The following is a 9704-nucleotide window of genomic DNA, read 5'->3' as shown; positions in this document are numbered from 1 at the left end:
GTCGCGGGTTCGAATCCCGGTTGCACCAAACATGCTCGCCCTCCCAGCCGTAGGGACATTATAACGTTACGGTGAAACCCACTCTTCGTTGGTAAAAGAGTAGCCCAAGAGTTAGCGGTAAGTGGTGATGACTAACTGTCTTCCCTCTAGTCTTACACTGCTAAATTAGGGACGGCTAGCGCAGATAATCCTCAAGTAGCTTTGCACCAAATTCAAAAACAAACAAACAATGATCTTACTTGATCACAGATTACAAATTTTACAGCAACAGTAGAGACAAAAGGAAATAATAGGTGCGCATTTACAATAAAAACTCTACAACAAAGAAGCCTTTGGTCACGACACCAAAACGTAAGTTAGTAGCTTAGTCTGTGATATTCAGGCACTCTGATGTCCGATAGAAATTCGGAGGTAACCACAATACAAAAGCTTCCAGATATTTTGAACAGAGAATAAAATAAAAATGGAGATCAAACAAATACAAGTGAACCAATAAACATAGTCTTTATTCATAAATATAAGTATTCTGGGGTTTCCTCCAATTTTAGATACCATCAGTTTTCGTTTAGTTATGGATATAATTGGCCCGGCATGGCCAGGGCGTTAAGGCATTCGACTCGTAATCTTAGGGTCGCGGGTTCAAATTCCAGTCACACCAAACATACTCGCCCTTTTGGCCGTGTGGGTGCTACAATGTACAGTTAGTTACATTATTCGTTGGTAAAAGAGTAGCTCAAGGGTTGACAGTGTGTCGTGATGACCAGCTGCCTTCCCTCCAGTCATACACTCCTAAATTAGGGACGGTTAGCGCAGATAATCCTCGTGTAGCTTTGTGTGATATTCATAAAACAATGTTTGTAATTTTTTATCTGCAGAAGAGTAAAATGTCTGCTCAAGCCGAAGAGAGAAATCAGTACTGTGGTGATACAATATTTTCAATTCACGCAAAATTCTTACTGTGGTATCCTATACTTCTTGGCTATCACTGTCAACGGTTATTCCCACATACAGTGAGAGATAAATTGCTAACTCTCAGTAACTTTAAAATGAATAGAATCTCTGGAGACCAGGTCAACAATTAAAGGATCAAGCAAGTCTTAGGCTTAGAAAATAATCGTTGTTATATCTAACCTTTATCTAAGCTAGAAGGTTAGGGCAAGTTTATAATCGGCAAAAACAATCACAACTTTGAAATGAAATAGCATGTAACTTCTCCATTGGTAGTAATATATTATTTAAAACATCACTATCTTTTCAATGTAAAATTTATAAATCGTTTCTCTCCACAATTGATAGTAACATTTAGTACAGTTTACAAAGTGTCTATTAGGATTAAGGTTTGAGTTTTCATTTTTAATATGTAGTGAAACGTTATGTTCTATTTAGTATAACGTTCTTCTTTATTTGCAAGAGTGCCAACAGCTAGGAAGAGAACGGATACTTCTTACAGCCCTCTAATAATATACAACAATGACGTAGTATGTTAGAATGTTTGAAAGAATCTCTGCAGTGACATTTAAGTGAGGCTTAAAAATCTGTTTCATTGAAAAGGGTATTATGAATAACCAAACGAGAGTTTTATGGAAAACAAGAGAGGTATTACCTCTTAAATCACATTACGTAACACAAATTTTTACTTTTTCTTGTTCCTGGGCAGAAAGTGTTATTTCCCAATTGCTTATGCCTAAAGTAAATGGAAACGATCTATTTTTCTCCTCAAACTTTGCTTTTGTGACCTGGGAGTGTATAACGAACACATAATGGAAGACTATATTTGGGGGCTGATACGTGAAAGTGATTTACATTACAGTCACAAATCTCTAAAAACTACTCACTTCTAAACATTTTTGTTCATTTTTGTATAACTTTAGTATAAACACATGTAAGTATTGATTCATATGTTGTTTTATTTAGACCTTATGTGAATGAAAATGTTCAAATTTGTCCGTTTTTACATAGAAAATAAGTTAATTTCTAAATTTCATTATCCAGGTCACAAAAGCAAAGTTTGAAGGGAATAATGATCATTTTCTGTACTTTTACAACATAAGCAATTAAGAAATAACACATGCTATCCAGGAACAAAATATGTGTTACATAGCGCAATTGGTGAGGAATACAACAGTATATTCTAGAAAAAATCAGACTACAAAAGAGAAAATAATAGTATTTATAAACAGAGAGCGTTATGTTTGGAAGCAAAATGAGGCTGCTTTAGCGTCAAGTTATTGTACCAGTGAGATAATCTATATTTTATTTAAATAAGGTTTAAGAAACAATGTACTTCCGTGATAGCAAGTTGCTAAGTTATTACATTTAAGACTAGGTTTTGATAACTTCAGAATTATATGTTTTGATTTCTAAGTAAAGTACATCAGTAATAATACGGGAACGTTTACAAATGAGATAGTACGTTTCGTTTACTGATATATCTTTATGGAGATAGTACACTTCATTTACTGACATATCTTTATGAGATAGTACAGTTCGATTGCTGACATATCTTTAATAAATTGTCTAGAACTTTCTTTTTCGCAAAAAAGTAAAATGTTAACTATGAACACCCAAAGAAGCCATTATAAATTTTGATGTATAGCAGTATTCTAACAGCGAGGTCAGGCAGGTTTCCTATTTCTCAAAACATACCTAAAATAACGATATTTCTTCTTCGAATATTATAAAGCTAAACGTCGAGTTTTATACACGTAGTGGGCACTGCAAAATAGCCCATTCTGTGACTTGTACCTGACGAAAAACAAACAAATAAATTAGCAAAGAAATGTGAAAATGAAGCTGTAGGAATATTGCTAGAAGTATCAAATAAATATTCGAAAACAATTGTGTTTAGGCCCCCTAGTGGCACACAGCGGCATGTCTGCGGACTAAAAGTGCTAGAAACAAGAATTTCGATAGTCGTAGTGGACAGAGCACAGATAGCCCCTTGTGGAGCTTTTTAACAACGAACAACAACTTCCCGCCAATTCGAGTGTACTTATCATGAATGTTATATCTAAAAAATCTATCAAATAATTTATTGTTAAGCATAGCTATATAAATGGGCTATCTGTGTAGTGTCCATGGTTACTACTGAGGTATTGCTTTGCTGTATCTATCTTTAAATTGAAAATTAATTCACTTCTTTCCTGATTTACAATTAATGTCAATATTAGTTTAACTTTGTAAGTGGTGTTTCTATGTTTTATATATATTTATGATACTTATTTAATGGCATAATTCACACCTTAAATCTTCTTAATTAATAAACTTGCCTCTTATGTGCACAAAAAATAGTATGAATAAAAGTATTTCGAAATACAATTTTACATTATTTAACAAAACTAAAGAGGCACATTTTAAATTAAAAACTAAGCTCGACTTTCCTGTATTACTTGGTCTGACATGGCCACGTGGGTTGAGGCGTTCGACTAGTAATCTGAGGGTCTGGCGTTCGAATCCTCGTCACACCAAACATGCTCGCCCTTTCAGCCATGAGGGCGTTATAATGTTACGGTCAATCCCACTATTCGTTGGTAAAAGAGTATCCCAAGAGTTGGCGGTGGGTGGTGATGAATAGCTGCCTTCCCTCTAGTCTTACACTGCTAAATTAGGAACGGCTAGCGCAGATAATCCTCGTGTAGCTTTGCGCAAAATTAAAAAGAAAACATAAAAAAAACCGAACCAGGATTACTCCTGCATACGCATTATGTCGCGCATAAATTTATTTCGATATGTAAACTTTTCAAGCTTTACGCAAGTTTGTTTTATAACTATAACCATGTAAATCTGAAAAAGACGTTATTTTCCTACAGTTACCAACATAAAAACAGCTCTGTTGTGAATTAACAACAAATGCAATTTATATTCTCTAAATGTATTTGTTTGAACTATAACGTGGCTTCCAACAACACAAATAACGGGCAGGTTTAGTGTGTGAGGTTTCTTTATTTAAATACGTTGTTCTGTTGTGATCATGTTTTTATGATGTGTATGTAAACTGTATACATGCAGTACAAATATTGTATGCCAGCCAAGACATCTGTGTTATGTTGTTTGTTATTTTTAGTTCACAATGAATGTGATGTTTTTAACTTGTGCTGTAGTCATTCAAACATCAGAATTATGTCCCACAAGTTGACCATCCAGTGACACTATGATATGTTTCAATACCAGTAGTGGACAGAGCATTGATAGGCCATTGTGTAGCTTTGTTCTTCACAAACTGTAAATCCGTGGACTTCTCGTTGTACCAGCGGGGATCGGACAGTTTCATTGGATTCTAAGTTCTTTATTGCCCTTGAATGCTATGTTTTTCTAAGATGAAATATATATTATATATTATCGCACGAAGTCTTCGGATGTACAATGCTAAAATCAGAGGGTTCGATTCCCCTTATTGTACTCGGCAGATAGCCCGATGTGGCTTTGCTATAAGAAAACACACACAGACTGTCCAAGCTACTTAAACATAAGCTAAAAACAACATAAAACTCATAGCCAGCCCTTATAACTTGGGCAGTGATTCAAATCTGAAGGCACTTTCACAATCAAGGTATGGCTTATATATTTTGTTCTGCCTCAGTTGCGTAATCGCTCACTTACGAAGGAAAATTTTCAAATTCATGTTGCTTTACTACTCTATTTGTTTATTTGTTGTTGTTTCTTAATTTCGCGCAAAGCTACACAAGGGCTATCTGTGCTAGCCGTCCCTAATTTAGCAGTGTGAGACTAGAGGGAAAGCAGCTAGTCATCACTACCCACCGCCAACTCTTGGTCTACTCTTTTACCAACGAATAGTGGGATTGACCGTCACATTAGAACGCCCCCACGGCTGAAAGGGCGAGCATGTTTGGTGCGACGGGGATTCGAACCTGTGACTCTCACCGTACTATTCTAGTTAAGTCTTGTAGACTTGGGATAAGCTACGTAAATTAAACCACAACATTTCACTTCTTCTCACTTGAGTCCACCCCTTCTCCCCAGAAGTACCGCGGTATTTCTTTAGGCTTACAACACTAAACGAGGTCCATAACACGTCTTGAAAGGAAGGCTATATAATACCAAAGGAAATCTCGAATTGGTGTCAGTGTTACGTCTTTAAATTTTAAAAATTTGTAACACGAGTCACCATATGATGTGTGGCAAACGTTGATGATTCGTAACACGAGTCATTATGCGATGTTTGGTGAACTACTGAAGAGTTCGTCTGTACTACAAATATAAATGTTTAATTACAATGCATATAACCTCTCTGTTAAATAGTTTTTATAATTGCATAAATGTCTTATTTTCTTTTTGTTTCTATTTTATACTGTGTAGCAACACTGCGAGAAAACATATATGTCTCAATATGTCAGAAAAGATGACACATATAGCCATCATGTTTAATTATCCTTGGCTGAGACAACTAAGTTTGATAACTTGTTCGAAAGTTTTTCAGCCGTTGTTGGACTCTGTTTTTCTGATTATAACTCATTAACATTTATTCTTTTGAAGTATATATAGACATTAAAAACTGATGTTTAGTTCACAATAGCTTTAAAGCAACAGGACCCGGCATGGCCAGGTGGGTTTAAGCGTTCGATTCGTGGGTTCGAATCCTCGTCCCATCAAACATGTTCACCCTTTCAGCCATGGGGGCGTTATAATGTTACTGTCAATCCCACTATTCTTTGGTAAAAGAGTATCCCAAGAGTTGGCGGTGGGTGGTGATGACTAGCTGCCTTCACTGCAGTCTTACACTGCTAAATTAGGGACGGCTAGCGCAGATAGCCCTCGAGTAGCTTTGTGCGAAATTAAAAAAAACAACAAACATCAAAGCAACAAGAAATCAGTGATAACTCGCATCGCTTTTTTACTTAAATAAATTACATTTGTTATAATAATAAAAGATTGTCAAGATATTTTAAATGATTTGTGATTATACGCATAGCATGGTCGCATATTTTGAAGTAAAGACAAATTGTCATGAACAGTGGAATATTTCTAAGGCTTTAATGATTAATGTTATGTTAGATACAATTGGATATACAAGACTATTCAGTTTAAGAGTTATTATTTAATTTATTTAGTTATTTAATATTTCAGGATTATTTATTTTCACAACAACAGGGTTAAAATTTAATTATTTCAAAAGCGACAGTTGTGACATCTTTCTTTACGTAAGTGTACTAGTCATATGATGTTTATTCAGTTTAATTTTTGTTCCAGGCTTTTTAAATATTGTTGACGTCATTTTACTCGAAGCTTTGCACGAAATCCCAAAACAAACCAACAAACAATATCCAGTGACAGAAACAAATATGAATAATAAATTAACAGTTAAAATAGTGAAATCAAGACTTCTGGTTACGAGAATATTCATTCAGCGTGGTCTATCCAAGGATATGTTAGGAAAATTTGTATGAAAATGATGTTTCATGGCGCATTCCGAACCAAGTTGAATATATTATTTAATTTTGTTTTTTAAAATAGAAATCATACATGTCTAGCAATCAAAAACTTTAGTAACTCTTTTCAAGTATCATAACTTTTATTATTAATATCGGAGAAAACACAATATAATGTTTTAATAATTTACCCAACTGTCTAAATCCGTGTATGTGTCTATCTGACTATAACTGGGGTCACCAAACTACGGCCCTCGAGGTCATTTTGTCCGGCCCGTCAGCAGCTAGCCGATAGAAATAAAAAGTGACATTTCATTAAATGTCTGACTATCATAACAAAATAAACACAAAGACAAGACGTTATGATAAAAAGAAAAAAGGCTGTCACGCGCATTTCTAACCAATAGGAAAATTCTTCTTTCGTCCTTGCTGCCCGTTTATTCATATCGAGGCACGTATCTTTGAAAGCATTAGGTTTCGAAAACAAGTACAGACTTAACCCTCGTCCTATCAACTTGTCTTTAAATTCAGCGACCTTCAGCAAGATCATTTGAAACGTACGTTTCAATATATTTTGTTTGTGCGTTCTTGGACCAGTACAATACTTTTCTCACAGCGTTCTGTGTTTTTCATTTTCAGATCCTGTTTTTTTTTCACCCATCGTTATGGTTGCTTTTAAAAGAAGAAAAGTGGACTCTGAGTGTCGTGAAGAATGGGGAGAAAAGTACTTCTTTGTGGAAACAAAAAACCAGAATGTTACTTGTGTGATATGCACAGAAAGTGTTGCCATTTTGAAAGAGTACAATCTTCGGCGTCATTATGAAACAAAACATCTATCAACATATTTGAAATTTTCAGGAAAGTTCCGTTCTGAGAAATTTGAATCAATGAAATGTGTTTCTTAATCCCAAAAGAATATCTTCAAGAGAAAGTTTGCTGAAAATGAATCTGTCACTCGTACAAGTTACAAAATAGTGCACAGGATGGCAGAGCGAGGAAAACCTTTTACTGACGGCAACTTCATCAAAGAGCGTATGATGGAAGCAGCAAATGAGTTGTGTCCTGAAAAAATCAATTATTTTGAAGGTATTAGCCTTTCAGCAACTTCAGTTGTACGGAGAGCAGAAGAACTTGGAGAGAACAGCGCATTACAGATGCGCCAAAAAGCTAGAAACTTCCTATGGTATTCTATGGCACTAGATGAGTCTACTGATCTCTAGAGGACGTCACAACTTCTCGCGTTCATTCGTGAAGTTAATTTGGACTTTCAGATCACGGAAGAGTTGGCATCAGTTTGCAGCATGCACGGAAGAAAAACTGAAGAAGGCATTTTCATGGAAGTGCATAAAACTTTGCAAGACTATAACCTTCAGTGGAATCAGCTTAGAGGTGTAACAGTTGATGGAGGAAAAAACATGGCTGGAGTAAAGAAGGGTCTCGTGGGGCTGATCAGGAAACAGTTGGAAGATCTTCAACTATCAAGTGCTCTGTTCATACACTGCATCATACATCAGCAAGCACTCTGTGGGAAAGACTTAGATATTTCTTGCGTACTGAAACCAGTCATTTCTGCAGTGAACTTCATTCGGGGTCATGCACTTAATCATCGCCAGTTCAAGGCGTTTCTTGAAGAAATTGATTCGGATTTCTGTGACTTGCCTTATCACACGGCGGTGAGGTGGCTCAGCTGCGGTAAAGTCTTGTCTCGTTTTTATAAGCTGAGAAGAGAAATAGATATATTTCTTATCGAGAAATATAGAGCCGATCCACTTCTGTCGGATCCAACCTGGTTGTCATTTTTGGCTGACATCACGTCCCACATAAATGAATTGAACTTGAAACTTCAGGGGAAGAATAACATTGTCTGTGATCTCTGTACAATCAGTAAAGGATTTCGAAGAAGGCTGTTATTGTTTGAAGCACATTTGGAAGGAGGAAACCTCTCTCATTTCATGTGTTTCAATGAGTTTCATGCTGGAATCACAGAAGATGTCAACCTGGAGTTTCAGTAAAAGATTATTGGTGATTTAAATAAGCATTTTTAGAGAGATTTTCGGATCTCGACAGAATAAAAAGTGACATTCTCCTTTTTCAGAATCCTTTTGATTGTGTTATTGATGACGTGCCAGTGGAACTTCAGCTGGAGGTAATCGATTTGCAAGGAAATGACTTGTTGAAAGCATAACACAGAGAGGGGCAACTTATTGAATTTTACAGCTGCATACCTGAAGATGATTTTTCAAATCTGAAGCAGTTCGCATCTGGTATGGCATCAGTGTTCAGAACAACTTATGTCTGTGAACAAGCATTTTCCAAAATTAAGTGTGTGAAGTCGGTACATCGATCAAGGTTGACTGATGAACATTTGAAAGCAATCCTAATGATTGGATGCAGCAATTCAAAACCGAACATTGGAGATATTTTGAAAGCCAAACGCCAATTTCATAAATCTCACTAACTTTTTTGCGGCTTAGTGAAAATCAGATATGTACTCACTATGTGCGATGTGACAATTGTTTTTGCTAATGTCACCTTCTTTGATAACCTTTTGGTAAATAAAAATGTTGATTGTATTTCTGTTTGTTTTTTATTATATGTGTGTAATGCATGCTACTTCCACATGGCTGATGTGGTATCCTAAACTTAGTGTGAAGTCTTTTACAGAGAGCTTTCGTTCTAGCTAATGAGTATTGAACATAATGATCATGTGGCCCGCATTTCTCATTCCCCAAGTAATCTGGTTCCCTGTGAAAAATGTTTGGTGGCCCTTGGTCTATAATATAATTACTCCTAGGTCGCTAAGCCAATCTTAACCAAACACTATTGGATGATAGCCTGAAACGAGGGGATCCTAAATGTGGGTTCACAACACCCTCCATCTCCCACTATTGCTGTTATTCGGTTTTTAGTACTTTTGTAAATGCTAATTAAATTCATAGATGGTGTCACACACAACATTATTGCATTTTTTTTTCGAAAGCGGCCACCAACCGTCAATTACTTAATCACTTGAAAATAAAGCGAAAACAAGTACCCTTAGTTACACATTGTTTCACCATTACCTCATAGAAGTCGCATGCTGCTTTCCGCCTCGACAGTAATTCTAAGAAAATAGTATAATATATATCTGTGTGAATATATACAAGTAATGTTACTTTATGGTTTCTAAAACAGTCAAATGTTTGAACTGAACAAAGAAGCTACACCCCTACTTAAGTATATCACGACGCCCAAACGAGTTTTTTAAAGTTATTGTTTTCACGGAAAACAAAAATAGCCAAGAGGATGAAAGGTTTGTTTGTTTGTTTTTGAATTTCG

This window comes from Tachypleus tridentatus, chromosome 4 (assembly GCF_004210375.1).
Source record: "Tachypleus tridentatus isolate NWPU-2018 chromosome 4, ASM421037v1, whole genome shotgun sequence".
NCBI classification, from domain to species: domain Eukaryota; kingdom Metazoa; phylum Arthropoda; class Merostomata; order Xiphosura; family Limulidae; genus Tachypleus; species Tachypleus tridentatus.
Note: the sequence above shows the minus strand (reverse complement) of the source record.